Raw genomic sequence first — 25,585 nt, 5'->3', positions numbered from 1 at the left:
CAAACGTGTTTCAATGACCCCCTAGCAGGGAAAATCACCTCATCAGGCCAAAAACCACATTAGCAAACGTGTTTCAATGACCCCCTAGCAGGGAAAATCACCTCATCAGGCCAAAAACCACATTAGCAAACGTGTTTCAATGACCCCCTAGCAGGGAAAATCACCTCATCAGGCCAAAAACCACATTAGCAAACGTGTTTCAATTACCCTCTAGCAGGGAAAATCATCTCATCAGGCCAAAAACCACATTAACAAACGTGTTTCAATTACCCCCTAGCAGGGAAAATCACCTCATCAGGCCAAAAACCACATTAGCAAACGTGTTTCAATGACCCCCTAGCAGGGAAAATCACCTCATCAGGCCAAAAACCACATTAACAAACGTGTTTCAATGACCCTCTAGCAGGGAAAATCACCTCATCAGGCCAAAAACCACATTAGCAAACATGTTTCAATGACCCCCTAGCAGGGAAAATCACCTCATCAGGCCAAAAACCACATTAACAAACGTGTTTCAATGACCCTCTAGCAGGGAAAATCATCTCATCAGGCCAAACACCACATTAGCAAACGTGTTTCAATGACCCTCTAGCAGGGAAAACTATCTCATCAGGCCAAAAACCACATTAACAAACGTGTTTCAATGACCCCCTAGCAGGGAAAATCACCTCATCAGGCCAAAAACCACATTAGCAAACGTGTTTCAATGACCCCCTAGCAGGGAAAATCACCTCATCAGGCCAAAAACCACATTAGCAAACGTGTTTCAATGACCCCCTAGCAGGGAAAATCACCACATCAGGCCAAAAACCACATTAGCAAACGTGTTTCAATGACCCTCTAGCAGGGAAAATCATCTCATCAGGCCAAACACCACATTAGCAAACGTGTTTCAATGACCCTCTAGCAGGGAAAATCACCTCATCAGGCCAAAAACCACATTAACAAACGTGTTTCAATGACCGTCTAGCAGGGAAAATCACCTCATCAGGCCAAAAACCACATTAGCAAACGTGTTTCAATGACCCCCTAGCAGGGAAAATCACCTCATCAGGCCAAAAACCACATTAGCAAACGTGTTTCAATGACCCCCTAGCAGGGAAAATCACCTCATCAGGCCAAAAACCACATTAGCAAACGTGTTTCAATGACCCCCTAGCAGGGAAAATCACCTCATCAGGCCAAAAACCACATTAACAAACGTGTTTTAATGACCCTCTAGCAGGGAAAATCAGCTCATCAGGCCAAAAACCACATTAGCAAACGTGTTTCAATGACCCCCTATCAGGTAAAATCACCTCATCAGGCCAAAAACCACATTAGCAAACGTGTTTCAATGACCCCCTAGCAGGGAAAATCACCTCATCAGGCCAAAAACCACATTAACAAACGTGTTTCAATGACCCCCTAGCAGGGAAAATCACCTCATCAGGCCAAAAACCACATTAGCAAACGTGTTTCAATGACCCTCTAGCAGGGAAAATCATCTCATCAGGCCAAAAACCACATTAGCAAACGTGTTTCAATGACCCCCTAGCAGGGAAAATCACCTCATCAGGCCAAAAACCACATTAGCGAACGTGTTTCAATGACCCCCTAGCAGGGAAAATCACCTCATCAGGCCAAAAACCACATTAGCAAACGTGTTTCAATTACCCTCTAGCAGGGAAAATCATCTCATCAGGCCAAAAACCACATTAGCAAACGTGTTTCAATGACCCTCTAGCAGGGAAAATCATCTCATCAGGCCAAAAACCACATTAGCAAACGTGTTTCAATGACCCCCTAGCAGGGAAAATCACCTCATCAGGCCAAAAACCACATTAGCAAACGTGTTTCAATGACCCCCTAGCAGGGAAAATCATCTCATCAGGCCAAAAACCACATTAACAAACGTGTTTCAATGACCCTCTAGCAGGGAAAATCACCTCATCAGGCCAAAAACCACATTAGCAAACGTGTTTCAATGACCCCCTAGCAGGGAAAATCACATCATCAGGCCAAAAACCACATTAACAAACGTGTTTCAATGACCCTCTAGCAGGGAAAATCATCTCATCAGGCCAAACACCACATTAGCAAACGTGTTTCAATGACCCTCTAGCAGGGAAAACTATCTCATCAGGCCAAAAACCACATTAGCAAACGTGTTTCAATGACCCCCTAGCAGGGAAAATCACCTCATCAGGCCAAAAACCACATTAGCAAACGTGTTTCAATGACCCCCTAGCAGGGAAAATCACCTCATCAGGCCAAAAACCACATTAACAAACGTGTTTCAATGACCCTCTAGCAGGGAAAATCACCTCATCAGGCCAAAAACCACATTAGCAAACGTGTTTCAATGACCCCCTAGCAGGGAAAATCACCTCATCAGGCCAAAAACCACATTAGCAAACGTGTTTCAATGACCCCCTAGCAGGGAAAATCACCTCATCAGGCCAAAAACCACATTAGCAAACGTGTTTCAATGACCCTCTAGCAGGGAAAATCATCTCATCAGGCCAAAAACCACATTAGCAAACGTGTTTCAATGACCCTCTAGCAGGGAAAATCACCTCATCAGGCCAAAAACCACATTAACAAACGTGTTTCAATGACCCTCTAGCAGGGAAAATCACCTCATCAGGCCAAAAACCACATTAGCAAACGTGTTTCAATGACCCCCTAGCAGGGAAAATCACCTCATCAGGCCAAAAACCACATTAGCAAACGTGTTTCAATGACCCCCTAGCAGGGAAAATCACCTCATCAGGCCAAAAACCACATTAGCAAACGTGTTTCAATGACCCCCTAGCAGGGAAAATCACCTCATCAGGCCAAAAACCACATTAACAAACGTGTTTCAATGACCCTCTAGCAGGGAAAATCATCTCATCAGGCCAAAAACCACATTAGCAAACGTGTTTCAATGACCCCCTAGCAGGGAAAATCACCTCATCAGGCCAAAAACCACATTAGCAAACGTGTTTCAATGACCCCCTAGCAGGGAAAATCACCTCATCAGGCCAAAAACCACATTAACAAACGTGTTTCAATGACCCCCTAGCAGGGAAAATCACCTCATCAGGCCAAAAACCACATTAGCAAACGTGTTTCAATGACCCTCTAGCAGGGAAAATCATCTCATCAGGCCAAAAACCACATTAGCAAACGTGTTTCAATGACCCCCTAGCAGGGAAAATCACCTCATCAGGCCAAAAACCACATTAGCGAACGTGTTTCAATGACCCCCTAGCAGGGAAAATCACCTCATCAGGCCAAAAACCACATTAGCAAACGTGTTTCAATTACCCTCTAGCAGGGAAAATCATCTCATCAGGCCAAAAACCACATTAGCAAACGTGTTTCAATGACCCTCTAGCAGGGAAAATCATCTCATCAGGCCAAAAACCACATTAACAAACGTGTTTCAATGACCCCCTAGCAGGGAAAATCACCTCATCAGGCCAAAAACCACATTAGCAAACGTGTTTCAATGACCCCCTAGCAGGGAAAATCACCTCATCAGGCCAAAAACCACATTAACAAACGTGTTTCAATGACCCTCTAGCAGGGAAAATCACCTCATCAGGCCAAAAACCACATTAGCAAACGTGTTTCAATGACCCCCTAGCAGGGAAAATCACCTCATCAGGCCAAAAACCACATTAACAAACGTGTTTCAATGACCCTCTAGCAGGGAAAATCATCTCATCAGGCCAAACACCACATTAGCAAACGTGTTTCAATGACCCTCTAGCAGGGAAAACTATCTCATCAGGCCAAAAACCACATTAACAAACGTGTTTCAATGACCCCCTAGCAGGGAAAATCACCTCATCAGGCCAAAAACCACATTAGCAAACGTGTTTCAATGACCCCCTAGCAGGGAAAATCACCTCATCAGGCCAAAAACCACATTAGCAAACGTGTTTCAATGACCCCCTAGCAGGGAAAATCACCTCATCAGGCCAAAAACCACATTAACAAACGTGTTTCAATGACCCTCTAGCAGGGAAAATCATCTCATCAGGCCAAAAACCACATTAGCAAACGTGTTTCAATGACCCCCTAGCAGGGAAAATCACCTCATCAGGCCAAAAACCACATTAACAAACGTGTTTCAATGACCCTCTAGCAGGGAAAATCATCTCATCAGGCCAAAAACCACATTAGCAAACGTGTTTCAATGACCCCCTAGCAGGGAAAATCACCTCATCAGGCCAAAAACCACATTAGCAAACGTGTTTCAATGACCCCCTAGCAGGGAAAATCACCTCATCAGGCCAAAAACCACATTAGCAAACGTGTTTCAATGACCCCCTAGCAGGGAAAATCACCTCATCAGGCCAAAAACCACATTAACAAACGTGTTTCAATGACCCTCTAGCAGGGAAAATCATCTCATCAGGCCAAAAACCACATTAGCAAACGTGTTTCAATGACCCCTTAGCAGGGAAAATCACCTCATCAGGCCAAAAACCACATTAGCAAACGTGTTTCAATGACCCCCTAGCAGGGAAAATCACCTCATCAGGCCAAAAACCACATTAACAAACGTGTTTCAATGACCCCCTAGCAGGGAAAATCACCTCACCAGGCCAAAAACCACATTAGCAAACGTGTTTCAATGACCCTCTAGCAGGGAAAATCATCTCATCAGGCCAAAAACCACATTAGCAAACGTGTTTCAATGACCCCCTAGCAGGGAAAATCACCTCATCAGGCCAAAAACCACATTAGCGAACGTGTTTCAATGACCCCCTAGCAGGGAAAATCACCTCATCAGGCCAAAAACCACATTAGCAAACGTGTTTCAATTACCCTCTAGCAGGGAAAATCATCTCATCAGGCCAAAAACCACATTAGCAAACGTGTTTCAATGACCCTCTAGCAGGGAAAATCATCTCATCAGGCCAAAAACCACATTAACAAACGTGTTTCAATGACCCCCTAGCAGGGAAAATCACCTCATCAGGCCAAAAACCACATTAGCAAACGTGTTTCAATGACCCCCTAGCAGGGAAAATCACCTCATCAGGCCAAAAACCACATTAACAAACGTGTTTCAATGACCCTCTAGCAGGGAAAATCACCTCATCAGGCCAAAAACCACATTAGCAAACGTGTTTCAATGACCCCCTAGCAGGGAAAATCACCTCATCAGGCCAAAAACCACATTAACAAACGTGTTTCAATGACCCTCTAGCAGGGAAAATCATCTCATCAGGCCAAACACCACATTAGCAAACGTGTTTCAATGACCCTCTAGCAGGGAAAACTATCTCATCAGGCCAAAAACCACATTAACAAACGTGTTTCAATGACCCCCTAGCAGGGAAAATCACCTCATCAGGCCAAAAACCACATTAGCAAACGTGTTTCAATGACCCCCTAGCAGGGAAAATCACCTCATCAGGCCAAAAACCACATTAGCAAACGTGTTTCAATGACCCCCTAGCAGGGAAAATCACCTCATCAGGCCAAAAACCACATTAACAAACGTGTTTCAATGACCCTCTAGCAGGGAAAATCATCTCATCAGGCCAAAAACCACATTAGCAAACGTGTTTCAATGACCCCCTAGCAGGGAAAATCACCTCATCAGGCCAAAAACCACATTAACAAACGTGTTTCAATGACCCTCTAGCAGGGAAAATCATCTCATCAGGCCAAAAACCACATTAGCAAACGTGTTTCAATGACCCCCTAGCAGGGAAAATCACCTCATCAGGCCAAAAACCACATTAACAAACGTGTTTCAATGACCCTCTAGCAGGGAAAATCATCTCATCAGGCCAAAAACCACATTAGCAAACGTGTTTCAATGACCCCCTAGCAGGGAAAATCACCTCATCAGGCCAAAAACCACATTAACAAACGTGTTTCAATGACCCTCTAGCAGGGAAAATCATCTCATCAGGCCAAAAACCACATTAGCAAACGTGTTTCAATTACCCTCTAGCAGGGAAAATCACCTCATCAGGCCAAAAACCACATTAGCAAACGTGTTTCAATGACCCCCTAGCAGGGAAAATCACCTAATCAGGCCAAAAACCACATTAGCAAACGTGTTTCAATGACCCCCTAGCAGGGAAAATCACCTCATCAGGCCAAAAACCACATTAGCAAACGTGTTTCAATTACCCTCTAGCAGGGAAAATCATCTCATCAGGCCAAAAACCACATTAGCAAACGTGTTTCAATGACCCTCTAGCAGGGAAAATCATCTCATCAGGCCAAAAACCACATTAACAAACGTGTTTCAATTACCCCCTAGCAGGGAAAATCACCTCATCAGGCCAAAAACCACATTAGCAAACGTGTTTCAATGACCCCCTAGCAGGGAAAATCACCTCATCAGGCCAAAAACCACATTAACAAACCTGTTTCAATGACCCTCTTGCAGGGAAAGTCACCTCATCAGGCCAAAAACCACATTAGCAAACGTGTTTCAATGACCCCCTAGCAGGGAAAATCACCTCATCAGGCCAAAAACCACATTAACAAACGTGTTTCAATGACCCTCTAGCAGGGAAAATCATCTCATCAGGCCAAACACCACATTAGCAAACGTGTTTCAATGACCCTCTAGCAGGGAAAACTATCTCATCAGGCCAAAAACCACATTAGCAAACGTGTTTCAATGACCCTCTAGCAGGGAAAATCATCTCATCAGGCCAAAAACCACATTAGCAAACGTGTTTCAATGACCCCCTAGCAGGGAAAATCACCTCATCAGGCCAAAAACCACATTAGCGAACGTGTTTCAATGACCCCCTAGCAGGGAAAATCACCTCATCAGGCCAAAAACCACATTAGCAAACGTGTTTCAATTACCCTCTAGCAGGGAAAATCATCTCATCAGGCCAAAAACCACATTAGCAAACGTGTTTCAATGACCCTCTAGCAGGGAAAATCATCTCATCAGGCCAAAAACCACATTAGCAAACGTGTTTCAATGACCCCCTAGCAGGGAAAATCACCTCATCAGGCCAAAAACCACATTAGCAAACGTGTTTCAATGACCCCCTAGCAGGGAAAATCACCTCATCAGGCCAAAAACCACATTAACAAACGTGTTTCAATGACCCTCTAGCAGGGAAAATCACCTCATCAGGCCAAAAACCACATTAGCAAACGTGTTTCAATGACCCCCTAGCAGGGAAAATCACCTCATCAGGCCAAAAACCACATTAACAAACGTGTTTCAATGACCCTCTAGCAGGGAAAATCATCTCATCAGGCCAAACACCACATTAGCAAACGTGTTTCAATGACCCTCTAGCAGGGAAAACTATCTCATCAGGCCAAAAACCACATTAGCAAACGTGTTTCAATGACCCCCTAGCAGGGAAAATCACCTCATCAGGCCAAAAACCACATTAGCAAACGTGTTTCAATGACCCCCTAGCAGGGAAAATCACCTCATCAGGCCAAAAACCACATTAACAAACGTGTTTCAATGACCCTCTAGCAGGGAAAATCACCTCATCAGGCCAAAAACCACATTAGCAAACGTGTTTCAATGACCCCCTAGCAGGGAAAATCACCTCATCAGGCCAAAAACCACATTAGCAAACGTGTTTCAATGACCCCCTAGCAGGGAAAATCACCTCATCAGGCCAAAAACCACATTAGCAAACGTGTTTCAATGACCCTCTAGCAGGGAAAATCATCTCATCAGGCCAAAAACCACATTAGCAAACGTGTTTCAATGACCCTCTAGCAGGGAAAATCACCTCATCAGGCCAAAAACCACATTAACAAACGTGTTTCAATGACCCTCTAGCAGGGAAAATCACCTCATCAGGCCAAAAACCACATTAGCAAACGTGTTTCAATGACCCCCTAGCAGGGAAAATCACCTCATCAGGCCAAAAACCACATTAGCAAACGTGTTTCAATGACCCCCTAGCAGGGAAAATCACCTCATCAGGCCAAAAACCACATTAGCAAACGTGTTTCAATGACCCCCTAGCAGGGAAAATCACCTCATCAGGCCAAAAACCACATTAACAAACGTGTTTCAATGACCCTCTAGCAGGGAAAATCATCTCATCAGGCCAAAAACCACATTAGCAAACGTGTTTCAATGACCCCCTAGCAGGGAAAATCACCTCATCAGGCCAAAAACCACATTAGCAAACGTGTTTCAATGACCCCCTAGCAGGGAAAATCACCTCATCAGGCCAAAAACCACATTAACAAACGTGTTTCAATGACCCCCTAGCAGGGAAAATCACCTCATCAGGCCAAAAACCACATTAGCAAACGTGTTTCAATGACCCTCTAGCAGGGAAAATCATCTCATCAGGCCAAAAACCACATTAGCAAACGTGTTTCAATGACCCCCTAGCAGGGAAAATCACCTCATCAGGCCAAAAACCACATTAGCGAACGTGTTTCAATGACCCCCTAGCAGGGAAAATCACCTCATCAGGCCAAAAACCACATTAGCAAACGTGTTTCAATTACCCTCTAGCAGGGAAAATCATCTCATCAGGCCAAAAACCACATTAGCAAACGTGTTTCAATGACCCTCTAGCAGGGAAAATCATCTCATCAGGCCAAAAACCACATTAACAAACGTGTTTCAATGACCCCCTAGCAGGGAAAATCACCTCATCAGGCCAAAAACCACATTAGCAAACGTGTTTCAATGACCCCCTAGCAGGGAAAATCACCTCATCAGGCCAAAAACCACATTAACAAACGTGTTTCAATGACCCTCTAGCAGGGAAAATCACCTCATCAGGCCAAAAACCACATTAGCAAACGTGTTTCAATGACCCCCTAGCAGGGAAAATCACCTCATCAGGCCAAAAACCACATTAACAAACGTGTTTCAATGACCCGCTAGCAGGGAAAATCATCTCATCAGGCCAAACACCACATTAGCAAACGTGTTTCAATGACCCTCTAGCAGGGAAAACTATCTCATCAGGCCAAAAACCACATTAACAAACGTGTTTCAATGACCCCCTAGCAGGGAAAATCACCTCATCAGGCCAAAAACCACATTAGCAAACGTGTTTCAATGACCCCCTAGCAGGGAAAATCACCTCATCAGGCCAAAAACCACATTAGCAAACGTGTTTCAATGACCCCCTAGCAGGGAAAATCACCTCATCAGGCCAAAAACCACATTAACAAACGTGTTTCAATGACCCTCTAGCAGGGAAAATCATCTCATCAGGCCAAAAACCACATTAGCAAACGTGTTTCAATGACCCCCTAGCAGGGAAAATCACCTCATCAGGCCAAAAACCACATTAACAAACGTGTTTCAATGACCCTCTAGCAGGGAAAATCATCTCATCAGGCCAAAAACCACATTAGCAAACGTGTTTCAATGACCCCCTAGCAGGGAAAATCACCTCATCAGGACAAAAACCACATTAACAAACGTGTTTCAATGACCCTCTAGCAGGGAAAATCATCTCATCAGGCCAAAAACCACATTAGCAAACGTGTTTCAATGACCCCCTAGCAGGGAAAATCACCTCATCAGGCCAAAAACCACATTAACAAACGTGTTTCAATGACCCTCTAGCAGGGAAAATCATCTCATCAGGCCAAAAACCACATTAGCAAACGTGTTTCAATTACCCTCTAGCAGGGAAAATCATCTCATCAGGCCCAAAACCACATTAGCAAACGTGTTTCAATGACCCTCTTGCAGGGAAAATCATCTCATCAGGCCAAAAACCACATTAACAAACATGTTTCAATGACCCCCTAGCAGGGAAAATCACCTCATCAGGCCAAAAACCACATTAGCAAACGTGTTTCAATGACCCCCTAGCAGGGAAAATCACCTCATCAGGCCAAAAACCACATTAGCAAACGTGTTTCAATGACCCCCTAGCAGGGAAAATCACCTCATCAGGCCAAAAACCACATTAGCAAACGTTTTTCAATGACCCCCTAGCAGGGAAAATCACCTCATCAGGCCAAAAACCACATTAACAAACGTGTTTCAATGACCCTCTAGCAGGGAAAATCATCTCATCAGGCCAAAAACCACATCAGCAAACGTGTTTCAATGACCCCCTAGCAGGGAAAATCACCTCATCAGGCCAAAAACCACATTAACAAACGTGTTTCAATGACCCTCTAGCAGGGAAAATCATCTCATCAGGCCAAAAACCACATTAGCAAACGTGTTTCAATGACCCCCTAGCAGGGAAAATCACCTCATCAGGCCAAAAACCACATTAGCAAACGTGTTTCAATGACCCCCTAGCAGGGAAAATCACCTCATCAGGCCAAAAACCACATTAACAAACGTGTTTCAATGACCCTCTAGCAGGGAAAATCATCTCATCAGGCCAAAAACCACATTAGCAAACGTGTTTCAATGACCCCCTAGCAGGGAAAATCACCTCATCAGACCAAAAACCACATTAGCAAACGTGTTTCAATGACCCTCTAGCAGGGAAAATCACCTCATCAGGCCAAAAACCATCCATGGGATTGTTTTTGGCCGGATGAGGTAATTTTCCCTGCTAGGGGGTCATTGAACCACGTTTGCTAATGTGTAGCCAATAGCTCTCCAACAATCAATATATTGCTCTGTTTCATGCATTGAGCACTCTTTGGAATGACATATTGTGTTGTTATGAGTTACTGAAAAATTCTACCAACAGTATAATATATATATATATATATATATTCAAAGGAGACAATTTGTATATAGATCACATAATTATTAGAAGTTATTTTTTTAATGCTTAATTGAAATTTCATGCCTACTTTTTCCATCAATTTTTTGACTTGGATTATTTTTTTTTAATTGCCACATGAAAAAAATCTATGTGCTATTCGAGACAAGGAATAAAAGAAATGAAGAACATTCTTACCTGTTACTTCCCTGGTGTTATCTCCACTTTTTCTCTTTTCTGCTTCTTGCTAAAACTCATGGCAATTTCATGTTTGTTTGTGTTCTTTGTTACATATATATAATTTTTACTGTGATGATTTTTTTCTTTTAATTATTTAAAAACGTTTTTTTAGATTTATATAATAAAGAGATACACTAACATAATGGAATTTTTTTAATGATATATTCAACTTTCTGGCTATGATCAAACACCCATGTACTATTTTTTTTTTGTAGTTGCATAAGTTAGCTGATAAGAAATACAAGCAGAACTGCATTCATTTAAATAAAGCTAATATTTCAGAAATTGATTGTACCCAGATGTGCATGAACACAAAGAAAGAAACACTTACTTGAGGACTTCTGTAACTGCAGGAAACATGTGGCAGCCAGGATAGGTGATGCTGCTGGATTCAGTTGTTTTTTTCCAATCCACACAGTTCTTGCAACAGCTGATAGTAGATTTCCATCATGATCAAGAGGAGTACCTGAAATTACAAAGATATACACACAGAAGGAAAAAAAATACTTACTTTACTTCTGTGACAATGATTGCTGCCAAGACTTCGAGATGCTAATGTTGGAAGAAACAGATAGACATACATCATACAGAGTTTGATTGTACCCAGATGTGCTTGAACGAAAAGAAAGAAATACTTGATTCAAACTGCAGAAGACATGTGGAAGACAGGAACGGTGATGCTGCTAGATTTCGTTGCTTGTTCCAATCTATAAAACAGAGATGATATTCATAGTGTTGATAATCTATTGCTCCGTGAAAGCTGGAACAATAGAAACAGTTAAATTAAATTTTCAAATCACAAAGACTAAAATCGAAATAGAAAGAAGAAAGGGTGATACTATACTCATCTTCCTGTTGAAGCAGACCACTTGCTGGTGACTGTTCATTCGCTATTAAACTGAAAAGTAAAATAAAAAAAAGAGAGGTTCCGCCCGGGAAAGCTCAAGTCTGGGCAGCGAGGTGATGAACTCCCGAAAGGAGGGGCACTATATAAAAACAAGCTTTGCTGCGAACATCTCCTAAAAAGCGGTTTCTACTCAGAATAACAGGCAGAGCAGAAAACAGAGGTGTTCTCTCTACTCGACAGGATTCGTAAAGATACCACTAGTTTGTGTTCATAAGATGGCGATGATCGCTCACAAATCTGGCATTCCTACAATCATATCGGAGGACCGTCATATATAATTGTACTACTATTTCGTATCGGAGGACCGTCATATATAATTGCACTACCATACCGTTTCGGAGTTCAGAGACAGTAGGAATAATAAAAGCGGCCTTAAAGCGGCTTGTGAGCACACAATCTAGTTGAACTCTAGTCGTCCTGAGTCGAGTGGAGGCAAGCATGCATTACATAGTAACACGAGCACGTGTCGCCTGCTTAGAGGGTCGCCCCGTTCGGGAGATTCGAAAGCGCACCTCACAGCGGAAGAGCTTCGGAACCAATCAGACCGTACCCAGACTTGCAGCTATTTGTTAACTTGGAAGTGGAGTCAACACCCCGACACCGAGAAAAGAGTTTTCGAAAAGCTCAAAACCAGTTGCATGCAAAGTCGGGGAAACTGGGATCAGACCGGGTATTGTTCTCCTATCAGTCTGCCCCCTTCACGCCTTTTTGCTCGCCACATGCAAGCGTATAAAAAGACGACCAGATGACGGACGCAACAAACTCATGCCGACATTTTCTGAATTTTTTTTTTTTTTGCCAGAGCCCATTTAGCCGTGTAGCTGTTAAACTACAACGTTACACCCCCCCCCCCATCACGGTGAGGATAGGGTTGGACTTTAGGGGCGAAAATACACATCCAGAATTACTAATCTTACTATTCGCATGCTTGACATTAACTTTAGGAAAATGAGTTAAAACTAAAAAATTATACACAATAATGTAAGAAACCCACCACCGGAACATATATTAAGTTAATTTTTAAGAGTACTTTGTCCAATTTTTTAGTTTGAACTCATTTTCACTTTACGTATTCAACAGAGACTTCGCCAACATTTGGCGATCTGTGTCCTTTTTAATACAAATTAAAATATCTATTAATTAAATAAACTACGTTAAAAGATTGGGTACTTATGCAGAGAGTGATCCGGACGTAACTCACCGGACGCTCGGCTTGCCCCGTAAAACAACGTCAACAGCCGGAGTTAGCCGAGCGTCGGCGAGGAAAACATAACAAGAAAAGAGAAACCTACCTTAATGTTAAATTTGTTAAAACTTTTATTTACTGTAACGGAAAACAAATTTTTTTTGTATTTTTTTTTTTTTTTGTAAATGTAAAGTGTTTTTATATACAAGAAAGTTATGTTTTTTTTTTTTTTTTTTTTTTTTTTTTTTTGAAGAAGAAACAGAGAAAAAAAGGTAACAAGCAAAATTTGTTTTTTTTACAAAACATGTTTTTTTTTGTTGGGTGTTTTTTTTAGGGTTAGGGTTAGGGTTAGGGTTATTTTTTTATTTTTTTAAGAATAAACAGCGAAAAAAAGGTAACAAGCAAACTGTTTTTTTTTTTTTTTTGTACAAAACGTTTTTTTTTTGTTGGGTGGTTGGTTAAGGAAAAACCTGGTAAAAGAAAAAATGCGAGGAATATTTACTGTTGGTATTTCCTCAGACTGTTGGAGGGCATCACACGACTATGAGGGACAGGTTTTCTTTTTTGCAAGCAAACTCCTTTCCTGACAAAATTCCAGGACACCCGCTGTTGCAATTTTTTCCGACAAATATGTTAAGTTCATATTTCCTTCCATAGGTACGCAATTTTAAGGGTTGTTAAATAAATCTGAAATTGTAACGGTTGTTGTTAAATAAATCTGAAATTGTAACGGTTGTTGTTAAATAAATCTGATTCTGTACTGTTTTACTTTCTTTTCTTCTTTTTCCTTATTGTCGTCTGCTGCTTTGAATTTTTTTTCTTGCGTCGCGCACGCGCGTAGCGTTGACAACCGTCGAACTACATAGGCGACGCTGCTACGCTCGTTGAAAACCGTCGAACTACATCGCCGACGCTCGGCTAACTCCGGCTGTTGACGTCGTGTTACGGGGCTAGCCGAGCGTCCGGTGAGTTACGTCCGGATCACTCTCTGCATAAGTACCAAAGATTAACTGACGTTTGGAATATGAAAAACATTTCAAAGACAGTTACAGGAAAATAATATATAAAATAAAAAACGTTAGAGAAATTTAGCGGTCTGCGGTCTTTTTTATTAAAAATTAAAATATCTATTAGTTAATACTACCTTAGAATACTATCTGATGTTTGGAATATGACAAAACATTTCAAAGAGTTATAGGACAATAATAAATAAAATTAAAAAAACCGTTGGAGAAATTTGGCTGTCTGCAACATTTTTTTATTAAAAATTAAAATATCTATTATCTTCCACCTAACAGTTTAATAAAAAAGACGTTAATTTGAATTTATATTGAAATATTCTTTACAGGAAAAGAACGATAATTCTACAGTTTACGGACCGCCCTTAAATAATAACATTATATGCGTGCGTTCATCTAACAAATTAATAAAAAAGACGTTAATTTGAATTTATATTGAAATATTCTATCCAAGAAAAGAACGGTCTATAAACTGCACAATTGTCACGGTAATTCTACAGTTTACGGACCGCCCTTAAATAATAACATTATATGCGTGCTTTCATCTAACAAATTAATAAAAAAGGTTTCATTTGAATTTAAATTGAAATATTCTCTCCACTAAAAGCACGGTCTATAAACTGCACAATTGTCACGGTAATTCTACAGTTTACGGACCTCCCTTAAATAATAACATTATATGCGTGCTTTAACCATACAAATTAATAAAAAAAGACGTGAATTTGAATTTATATTGAAATATTCTATCCAAGAAAAGAACGGTCTATAAACTGCACAATTGTCACGCTAATATTTATTGGCTGGGTTTCTAACGGTATTTTGAATAATAACATATAAAATTACATATAAAAAGACGTTAAACGTGTAAATCCTGTAAACTACACAAGTGTCGAAATTTGAAAGGAAATTAGACGCGTTTGTGAACTGTGCTCATACTAAAAACGTTCATTTGAACAGTTGTGCAGTTTATACACCTGAAATAAATGCGCCGTCTACTTTTTGTATTGTGAAACGAGGAAAATGTGTTACCTTAAATTTGTTTGACATCAGAGAAGTAAGTACACAGAAATATAGCAGCGGCAGTTGATCGTGTTAGATGAGTCTTCTGGCTGGTCATCTATTCTTCTGGAAACTCTTCTCGCTGTCAGGGTCAACATGGATTTGGAGCCCGTTTTAGGGGTCTTTTATATTTGACCATCGGCGTGAAAACCGTTAATTTTTTCCGGGAAAAATCAAACAGTTCCCAATCGACGTTACAACCTTTTTACCTTTTATGGAGTTTGGGTAACGTAGCTGCCTTTTGATTGGTTGATTTAAACATGTTTGGTTTGAAGAGTGAATGTGTGCGTGTGTGCGTGCGTGTGCGTGTGTATGTTTAAACTTGTGTGCTTTTCCGGTTGGTTCACATGCACGCGCGTACGCACGTACACAAACGTAAATGATGTGTTTGTGTATGTTTGTGTGTTTAAGTATTTGTGTGTGTGTGTTTATGTGTGTGTTTATGCGTGTGTGCGTCGTTGACGTGGAAGCAGGGTGGAGGACAGCGTAGACTCATATTCTCCCTCTCTTTCGCTCTTTCCCCCCCTTTTCCCTCTCTCTCTGTCTATATATATATAAGGGCACGGAGAAGCCAGATAAAGAAAGAAAAGAGAGAGAAAGAGAGAGAGAGAGAGAGAGAGAGAGAGAGAGAGAGAGAGAGAGAGAGAGAGAGAGAGAGAGAGAGAGAGGGGTTAGCACCCGAAACTTTAAAAAGTTATAAAAAATAAAAAATAATTATATAATATACACACACACACACACACACACACACACACACACACACACACACATATATATATATATATATATATATATATATATATATATATATATATTACCTTATTTCCCTTGAAAAGAAATATATATATATATATATATATATATATATATATATATATATATATATATATATATATATATATATATATGCATGCACTCTTAAAAGTAAGAAATATAATCGCAAACGAATTGATCCCCACGGCTGTCAAGATTGCCCTCCCCCATAAGTAAAAAAAAGAAGAAATGTTACGAGAATCTAGAGCTGTGGAAAGAAATATTTCTATCCATACATTTGACAAAATCAAACTGTAGTATCTGTTCTTTTTTTTTAATTAAAACTTAAAATGTCACTTAAGTGAACCACTCTATAGATTGATGTGATATTTGGAACATGCTGTAACATTGATAAAGAAAAAGCAAGGAACAGTTACGTTATAGACACAAGAAAATATACGTCTAATTATAATAGGAAAAAAACAAAACTTGAATCTGAAATGAAAATACTAAAAACAAAAAAAAATACAAACATAAAAACACGGTAATATAAATGTATAATTACCAATTATTACTTTCTGACTTAAGATCAAACGTAGTAACTGTTCTTTTTTCTGTATTTTTATAAAAATCATTACATTTTTTATTAGATAGTTGTTTTATCAAATTGAAATCCATGTTATTTGGTTGAAATGGGCGCTTCTTCACTATTGGGACGAAATTTCGGAAATCGTAATACGGAATGTCACATGAGATGATTATATAAAAAAAAATACCAAAATCGATAAGGTAGACAATTATTTATTAAAGAAAGATGAAAACGATTGTAAAACACAGACGAGTTCCAAAGGGAGGTATTTTTCTGTTTCGATTGAAACAAGATGGCGGCAATTTTTCATTTGGAAGCTACCATTATTAATTATTAGAATTGACAACAAAAAAAAAAAAAAAATAGAAAGTACAAACAATCGTTTTTCGTCCTAATAGTGTAGGAGCGTCATTTAACATTTAAAAAATTCATTGAAAATCTCGATACTTGTGCAGTTTAGAAACCGTGCTCCTTTTTTTTTTTTTTTTTTTTAGATAGGATTTCCTATTGTTATAGAACGGCCCCTAATATCAGGTTTAAAACCGACGGTACCGATAATTTAATTTTTAATCTGGATTTAAATTTACAAAATATACGCTGAAATGGAAAATTAAGTTCGCGTTTTTATATAGATTTGGAATTTAAGAAACAGTAATTTACTATTATAAAAATAATCCTAATATTTTTTTTTGAGATATATATTTCGATTGATATATGAGTCGACACTTATGGGTTAAATCAAGTCTAGGATGCGAATTAATACGACAGATAAATCGACAGTTGATGTTGAATTCGAAAGCGATTTTGAAGCCTTTAAACTGTCATTAGTGTATTTCTGGCTTGATGGCCCGTCTATTTTACTTCTCACGTTCGTTCGACATGAGTGGATTGAAAATGATGACCATGCAGTTAAGCAGTCCCGGCTTTTTGTAACTCTTACATCCTTGGAATCTCGATAATCGGTCAAAAATAGACAATAAAACAAAATTCTGTTAGAAACGTACCCTATAAAAGTTACCGTGACATTTACCAGGTGATTTTCTAACCGTATTTTGCTTGACTTTCGAGTTTGGAGCTATGATCGAGCACGAGCACACCAGACTGTCTAATGTCAGGCGTTTTTCTTTCTTTTTCTTGTTCCAACTTAAGACTCGGCACTGATTTTATTACAAAATAAATAAACTGTTGAAATCAGATGACACAACAAAAAATTTAACCAGGTAGGTAGAAGAGTAATTTACCATTGCTAATATTTATTTGTTATATATTTGTTTGATGGCCCCGTTTTCGTTTTGTTGTCTTTAACTGCTGCGAAATATTCGCCGTGGAATTTTCGCGGGTCCCCTTAATTAAAACGAAATCTTTTAAAGGGCCAGAGAAACACACAATTTTCGTTAACAGATACTACACATTGATTGTTTTTTGATTTGATTTTTTATTTTTATTTATTTTATTTTTATTTATTTTATTTTTATTTATTTTTATTTAACATTTGATGTTTTTTATTAAATTGTTAGGTGAAAGTGTGGAATATCTACAAAACGCCCTCCTCTCCCCATTTTAAGAACGACTTTCGGAATGCCCCTCCCAATCTCTCCATATAAAGAACGGCTTTCTAGGTTGAGGGTGTTTTTTTTTTTGTTTTTTTTTTTTTGTTTTTTCAGAAAGCCGTTTTTATCATGGAGAGATTGGAAAACTTCTGCGATATTTTTGGATGAAATTTTCAAATTAAATTCAGTTTTTATCATATATTTTGCTTATTAAATTATTGGATAGAATTATTATAAATAAATTATTGGATACAGAATATTTAACATGCCCCTCTCTACATTAAGAGCACATCTCATTAAAGTACTTGTAAGTCAGACACAGGGATGCAACACTGAGGCGATGGGACAGACGTTGGAGATTGGCCTATAGCGCGGGGGCGGGGCCTATTAGATTAGAGACTCTTTTTCTTTTTTTTTTTTTTTTTTGCTCAACGATAAAGAACCGACTTCTTCGTTTGCGCTTGCTTCTCATTTTCGCTTTTGCTCTGATGAGAGTTTCGCTAATGTGAAAAAGAAAGTAAGAAAATTGTTAAAACATGTTCGAACGTTTGCTGACATTTATTGGATGTGTTGCTAGCAGTATTTTGCTTAATTGTCGAGTTTGGAGCGATTATCGAGTCTCACAAGATGACTGTAAAATGTCAGGCATTTCTTTCTTGTTCTAACTTAAAACTGTGCGCTACTTTTGTTTGTGTTAAATAAACGATTTAAAATAAGCTAAAACAACAAATATGTGATCTAGGTAGGGAGAAGAGTAACTTATCTTGCCTTTGGTAACATTCATTTTCTTATATATTTATTTGTTCACTACTTCTTCGCTTTGTTCTATTGAATGCGAAATATTTCCACGAGTCACGATTATTTCGTTTTATTAATCTTAAGTTTCATAGAATAAAAAGTTCAGACACAACTTTGCCATTTTTAATCGATTTCATTTAACTTACGTTAGAGTTCGGCACGTGCAGGGAACACGACCCTTTCTCTCTTTCCTCCCCTCACCTTTCTCGCTTCTTCCAGCTTGGTGTCAAGCGAGTCTTATGTGTGTGTGTGTGTGTGTGTGTGTGTGTGTGTGTGTGTGTGTGTGTTGTCTGCACGTGCCAAGGTCAAACGAAGTTTAAATGAAATCCATATCGTCGGTTTCCAATGGAAATTTTAATAAAATTTAAAAAAAAAAAAAAAAAAAAAAAAAATTTTCCACACCGGTCGGAATTAGGGTTGTGAGGTGTGGCGAGCGTTTATGAAAATAAATGTTAGCAATAAAAACTTTTTAAAACCAAGTTACAAAAAAAAACAAAAAAACTTATTGTATTTATTTCCTTTCCCACCAAATTATCTTAATATCAATAGCTTATATGATAATTATATTATCTTAATATAATAGCTTAAATGAACATTGCCGACGGATGGCTCATGCTTCGATGAACTATTCACTGGTCATGGGCAAAGAATGCCCTTCTATCATACCTACCCATAGGTTCTGTTGCAATATTTTGGACTTGTAATGGGGTAAATATTTAATTGCTACCCACATCAGCAAAATGTGGCACAAGGCCGGCAAGTGGGAACCCCGCAGGCTCCCCTAAAGAAGGGGCACTGCTGCAATTTTAAAAATTGCCTAGGTAACCCCGTCGGCATTCCTCGGTCGGGGCGCCACAGGCAGCAAGCAATAAACTTGCCCTACCGGAAAGCCCGGTGGCAAGGTCTGGGAGGGTGGACCTCCTAGGTATTACCCACGCGGTGTACCTCAGTCTGGTCCCTCACCTGTCGGGCTGAGTGTCAAGTGACGAATCCTTGACGTGTACTACCCTGTCGCCCTGCAGCCGAAGCCGCTAGGAGACCTTCCCCATCAGACGAAGTAATGGGGTAGTTATTTATTTGCCGCATATAAAGGTAGACAAGGGGTAAATAAGGTCTTGGTAGTTTGTGCAAGATGTAAGAGATACAATTCCAGACCGGTGCTTCCCAATGCCATGGGTAGTCTACTGGCTCTTCGTGCTGATTTTGAAATGCCTTACCAGCATACAGGCGTTGACTTCACTGGCCATGTCTTGGTGAAAGAGAGAAACTCTGAGAGAAAAATGTATTTGTTAGTTTTCACTTGCCTGAATGTGAGAGCCGTCCATATAGAGGTGGGTCCGGACATGAGCGTGCTATCCTTCTTTCAAGCTCTGGCTCGCTTCACAAATCAATATGGAATTCCGAGGGCCATCTATAGCGATGACTCCAAAACTTTTATTGAAAGGGAAACATTTTGGTCGTATTTCTGTAATAAACGAATATCAAGATAGATTTATGACGATAAAACCGTTGCCAACACCCTCAAAATTCAAATCTGGACGGTTAAATGCTTGATGGTCTTTGGTGTGGTTTCAAGTGAGGGTCACATTATGCTACCCCACTGTTCGAAGTCGGCTTGAAAGTCAACACCAAAGTGCACCTGGATGTGCTGAAGAATGTGGTGATTCCCTGGTGCAATCAGGTGGCCGCTGGCAGATCCTGGGTGTGGCAACAGGACTCGGCGCTGGCCCACAAGTTCAAAGCGACTCAGGCTTGTCTTCAGAAGGAGTGCTACGACTTTATACCTTTCTCTCACTGCCCCCCCCCACCCGAACCCGCAGAACTACTTCGTTTGGTCATACTTTAAGAACATCACCAACATGACCTCCGACAATACCAAAGCCAACCTGATCGTTGACATCCGCCAAGTATTCGCTTAGCTCCCACCGGCGCTTGTGGAAAAAGCATGGTCCTAGTTCTGGACTCGTATCGAGGCAGTGATTGAAGGTGAAGGCGGCTACATTGAATAGATGTAAGCTCTAGTACACACAATCAAGTTACCTGAATTATTTTTTTTCAAAATGAAGCTGCAGTGTGATTTTCTTGAAGGCGACAAATTGATCGTTCCACGTATAAATATCCGACAATGATGTTATAATTTGCTTGAAGCACTGCGTGAGAAAATGATTATGCTTGAAAGCTATAACAATGAAGTTTTGTCTCGAAACATCGTGAACACGAGCCAATGACCTAACAAAGTAGTGACAATGTTGAAGGAATTTCAGTAATTTTTAATTATGTTCATTTTCAAACATTATGTGTCGTACAATATACGCCATAATCACGTTGACACACCGGTTCTCGTCTGATCACCGAAGTTAAGCAACGTTGAGCCTGGCTAATACCAGATGGGTGACCATTTGGGACTTCTAGGCGCTGTATGTGCTCTCCGCTTATCTCGGCATTGTTTCCAGTCGTCTTGTAACTCAACTTGCCACTGGTATGCAACAATGTTGACTCAGGAGAGGCGTGGTTGTAATTGCGCAACTCTTGCCACACAAATTTTACGCGCAGGCACCCTTGCAGTGGGTATCCATGGTCTGTTAAGACTGAAGGAAGCCTATGTGTCGTACAAGATGGTAAGTGTTATGAATTTCTCAGATTGTAGAGATAAATCTCGTTTTTTTTCTTCGCTTGGTAAATAAACATTGAAATTAACCTTTAATATTGAAATAATTATTTACTTCGTTGCTCACGTTACATTGCCTTGTAACATGTCATAGACTTCAGACACTATAAATATCTATTCATAAATTTATATTATTAATAGTCAGACACACAGACACAAACACACACTCTCTCCCCCTCTCTCGTTTTATATGTATACATATATTTTTTATATATACTTTCATATATATATATATATATATATATATATATATATATATATATATATATATATATATATATGCCTGCTTCCCTCCGGACTACAACTTGGATGTTTTCAAGTCCAATGTTTACAAATTCCTAATGAACCGCCCCCTTAAGTAAACACTTCAGCAAATCTCCTCACTAACGTAATGTACTTGCAATAACCCTTATCCCTGAGTGGCTTCCCGGCCTTGATAAGTGGTGATCACTGTGTAATATATATATATATATATATATATATATATATATATATATATATATATATATATATATATATATAAAAGTATATATATATATAGTATTGGAAGTTTTTAACCTTTAAAACTATACAAAAAATATTTTTTTCATTCGTTATATATATATATATATATATATATATATATATATATATATATATATATATATATATATATATATATATATATATATATGATTCGTTAAATTGAATAGACGTTTTAGTCTATTAATTTTACATTGTATCCTTTCCATTTTTCGTATTGTAGTTTTTACTTCAGATGAGAACTGGCTGATGTAACAACCATAACTTTGATTTGTCCAAGTACTTTCAAATCTTTCTGGATTCATCTTCAGAGATTAATTTAACTGGATGGATTTTTACTATTTATATTTATGGATGCTTAATTTTCATTGGTTAATGAATTATTAATTATTTTATTTAGGATGCTTAATTTTCATTGGTTAATTAAATTATCATTTTTTTTTTTCATTTATGGATACTTAATTTTCATTGGTTAATAAATTAAATTAATTTATAAACACTTCAACAGGTAAAGATAGAGTTCATTTTGTTAATGTTAGTTTTTTTTTTTTACTTTTTATTTGTATAGCTTCGAGTATTTCCAGTATATAATTCTAACAACCACTTCCGACCTGAAGTAAAGATTGCAATACGAAAAATGGAAAGGGTCCAATGTAAAATTAATCAACTAAAAACGTCTGTTCAATTTAAAAGAAAAAAATGCTGCCCAAATACACATATTTAAAATTATATATCTATACTAGCAGTTCAGCCCGGCTTTGCTCGGGCCCTATATACTGTTCATAACTTTATGTGCATCTATATATTAATACGATAGCGTGTGTGTTCTTTTGTGTGTCACGTTTAAATCCGGATCGTTTAATTCTTATGTTCTTCTATGTACTTTTTATATTAATATCGTAATTCGCTTTCGCTTCCGCTGTGTGTGTCTGTGTGACTGTCTGTCTGTGTATATTTCCCTACGCAATAACTCTGATAATTTTTAGTCTACAGGCTCGAAATTTGATATACAGGGTACTGAGATTGGGATCAACACTAAAAAAATTTACCGTTTTTTCGTTTTTGTTTTTTTGCCCAGCATACACCTTAAAAACCTAGGCAACAGCGGGCCCCTATGCTAGTATATCTATAAAAGTTAACGTGTCTGTGTGTTGTCTGTCTGTCTGTCTGTCTGTGTACATTTTCCTTCGCAATAACTCTATCAATTTTTAGTCTACAGACTCGAAATTTGATATACAGGGTACTAAGATTTGGGAAAATCTTTTTGATTGGTTTTCGGTCAGATATTTGGCTGTTAAGGGGGTCAAAGTTCAACGATTTTATCCTTGAGAACTCTACCAAACTCCTCCAACAATTTTGGGTCTAAACACATGAAATTTTAAATATAGGTTCGTTGGACATGGATCTAACTTAATAACTCGATTTGAACCCAAAAGAATACATTTTAAGGGGTCATAATAGGAGTCAAATTAAAAAAAAATTGACCGTTTTTTTTTGGGGGGGGGCTCAGCATGCACTTCCAAATACGCGGGCTATGCCGGGTCAAAATGCTAGTATATCTATAAAAGTGAACGTGTCTCTGTATATGTGGGTCTGTGTGTCTGTCTGTCTGTGTATATTTCCCTACGCAATAACTCTGTCAATTTTTAGTCTACAGACTCGGAATTTGATATACAGGGTACTTAGATGTGGAAAAATCTATGTGATCGATTTTCGGCTAGATATTTGACTGTTAATGGGTCAAAGTTCAACGATTTGACCTTTGAGAACTCTACCAAACTCCTCCAACAATTTTGGGTCTAAATACATGAAATGTTAAATATAGGTTCGTTGAACATCGGTCTAACTTAATAGCTTTATTTGAGCCCCAAAGAATAAATGTTTAGGGGTCATAATAGGGGAAAAAAACTAAAAAAATTACCCGTTTTTTTGTTTTTGTTTTTTTTTGCTCAGCATACACTTAAAAAAAATCCGGTCAACAGCGGGCCCCTATGCTAGTATATCTATAAAAGTGAACGTGTCTGTATGTCTGTGTGTCTGTGTGTTGTCTGTATGTCTTTGTATCTTTTTTTTTTTTTACATTTTCACCCCAAACAAGGCACATTGCCACTTTGGTGTAGGGGGCTACTATCAGGGTCAGCAACTACTGGGGCACTATGTAGGGATTTGGGCAGCAAGATGTCGGTTCACGTTGCACTTGAACTTCTGCATGTCAGTACAGTTAGGGAAGCAGGAACCTGGAAAGGTATTCCAGAGTCTAGCGGTTCTGGGGAAGAAACTAGAAATATCTTTTACATCTAGGAATCTCTACTGTGTGGGGGTGGGATTTAGCTGCCTGTCGGGTTTGTCGAGGGTGTCTGCGACGTGGGGGCACAAGTGCCTGCAGTTCGTCAGAACATTCACCATTAAAATACTTGTAGAATAGGCAGAGGGATGCAACGTTTCGTCGATGGGACAGAGGCTGAAGCTTAGATGCCAGTTCAGGGCCTATCAGATTGGCGACTCTTTTTTTAACCTTGTCTAGGAGCGAGAGACTAGTAGTAGACGCACTAGCCCAGATGTGACAACAATACTCCATACATGGGCGAATGGTGGCCTTATAGAGGTACAGGATACTTTCAGGTGTCAGTAGTTTTCTAGCACGGTAGAGAGAGCCTACCTTTTTCGCAGCGGCCCTGGCAATGTTTTCAATATAATTGTTCCAGCTCATGTTTCCTGTGAACGTTAGGCCAAGCAGTTTGAAAGATGTACTCTCAGACAGGGAGTCACTGGCCATTGCTATTGGTGGCAGAGAAGGTTTCTTGTAGTTATTGAAGGAAACCAGTTTAGTCTGTGACCATCCATTTATGTCCCCATTCCACTACAGATTGGAGGTAATCCTCTAGTGTTTTGCCATTTCTTTAGATATATGTTCATTTGTTTTCCTGTCATGCCTGTTATAGAGTGTAGTGTCATCAGCATATATACCCATCTCAGAGGCAGTTTTGTCGGGAAGGTCATTAATAACTATCAGGAATAATAGAGGTCCAAGAATAGACCCCTGACGCACCCCCGCATTTATATCACACTATTTAGATGTTCGACCGTCGAGAACAACCTGGATTTTTCTCTTATCTAAGAAGGATTTAATTATGCTAAGTAATCTACCAGTGATACCGTATGATTATATTTTCCTGAGGAGACTCTTGTGCCATACTCTGTCAAAAGCCTTAGATATATCTAGAGCTACGGCTCTGCCCTCCCCCGCTTTGTCCAGTGAATGGTATATACGTTCAGGGATTACAGTGAGGATGTCAGCTGTCGAACGGGCTTGTCTAAATCCATATTGTTTGTCAGTCAGATGTTTAGCATCTGTAAGGTGCCGGACTAGAGCATGGTTAATTATGGTCTCAAATATTTTGGCGAAAAGTGGGAGGAGGCTAATGGGGCGATAATTTGATGGGTCAGTTCTTTCGCCAGAATTCTTGAATATTGGTATCACAGAAGCAGTTTTCCAACAGCCCGGAAAGCATGATTCATTAAGGCATTTGTTGTAGAGTTTGGAGAGAACTGGAGCTACTTCGGCTGAGCAATTTTTAATAGCACAGCTAGGATGAGATCAGGTACACATGCTTTTGAAGTGTCAAGATTTTTTATGATAGCATG

The 25,585-nt window shown here is 39.4% G+C and overlaps 1 protein-coding gene across 2 annotated transcripts in view; it reads right to left on the bottom strand.

Annotated features, from left to right (window-relative positions):
* LOC145256299 (organic anion transporter 3-like) overlaps positions 1 to 15,479 on the bottom strand; it is a 324,435-nt gene extending 308,956 nt beyond the window's left edge. The window contains exons 1-2 of one of the 2 annotated variants that reach the window (XM_080115028.1): positions 15,031 to 15,479; positions 11,221 to 11,596 (exon numbers count right to left, since the gene is read on the bottom strand). The gene's annotated coding sequence lies outside the window, so the exon portion shown is untranslated. Of the gene's footprint in view, positions 1 to 11,220 lie in introns of both variants that reach the window. The other variant, XM_080115027.1, reaches the window with a different exon arrangement.
* Between the last annotated feature and the right edge of the window lie 10,106 nt (positions 15,480 to 25,585).

Source organism: Euprymna scolopes, chromosome 32 (genome assembly GCF_053919585.1).
Source record: "Euprymna scolopes isolate OS-2025 chromosome 32, ASM5391958v1, whole genome shotgun sequence".
Classification (NCBI taxonomy): Eukaryota; Metazoa; Mollusca; class Cephalopoda; order Sepiida; family Sepiolidae; genus Euprymna; species Euprymna scolopes.
This window is presented reverse-complemented; position numbering and strand designations above follow the sequence as displayed.